This window comes from Bos indicus x Bos taurus, chromosome X (genome assembly GCF_003369695.1).
Source record: "Bos indicus x Bos taurus breed Angus x Brahman F1 hybrid chromosome X, Bos_hybrid_MaternalHap_v2.0, whole genome shotgun sequence".
In the NCBI taxonomy this organism is placed as follows: domain Eukaryota; kingdom Metazoa; phylum Chordata; class Mammalia; order Artiodactyla; family Bovidae; genus Bos; species Bos indicus x Bos taurus.
In genome coordinates, this window is record NC_040105.1 from 72,468,148 (window position 1) to 72,468,839 (window position 692).

At 36.4% G+C, this 692-nt stretch overlaps 1 non-coding gene across 1 annotated transcript; it reads left to right on the forward strand.

Annotated features, from left to right (window-relative positions):
• The first annotated feature begins 236 nt into the window (after positions 1-236).
• On the forward strand, positions 237-343 carry LOC113888327. The gene has a single exon (XR_003509953.1). It is a non-coding gene; the product is annotated as a U6 spliceosomal RNA (small nuclear RNA).
• The last annotated feature ends 349 nt before the right edge of the window (positions 344-692 follow it).

Consider the following 692-nt stretch of genomic DNA (forward strand, 5'->3'; position numbering starts at 1 on the left):
TGTACTGCATCAAAATTTTTAAAAGTGTAGGCTCCAAATGATACCATGAACAATATTAAAACACAGCTCACAGATTGGGGAAAATTTTTTGCAAATTATGTCTCTGATAAGGGCACTGTATATAGAAGATAAAAAGAAATCCTAACCTCAAGAATAACAATAAAAACAGTCAACTACAAACTGGGCAACGGATATATATATATAGAGAGAGATAGTTGATTTAAAATGTTATGATAGTGCTTGCTTTGGCAGCACATATACTAAAATTGGAATGATACAGAGAAGATTAGCATGGACCCTGAGCAAGGATGACACGCAAATTCATGAAGGGTTCCATATTTTTTTGTGTGACTTTTTTTTCTCTTTTTCTTTACTATTGTATTTTTGAAAATCCAACTTTTACTCTAGATTTTTAATATTTGCTTTTTGGTATTTGTTATCGATTTTGTACCTTTAGGAACCCAATCTTCAGTACCCATTTTTACTTGAGAGCGAGATTACTGGCTTGACTGCTCTCTTCCCCTTTGGACTCTCCTTTGTCTCCACCAAGTCGTCTCTATCTCCTCCCTCCCCCTTCTCTTCTCTGCCCAACTCTGGGAAATCTCTTTGTATGTTCCAGATGGTGGAGAACACTTAGGGAACTGATTACTGGCTGGATCTGTCTCTCTCCTTTTTATTCCCCCCTTTATCTT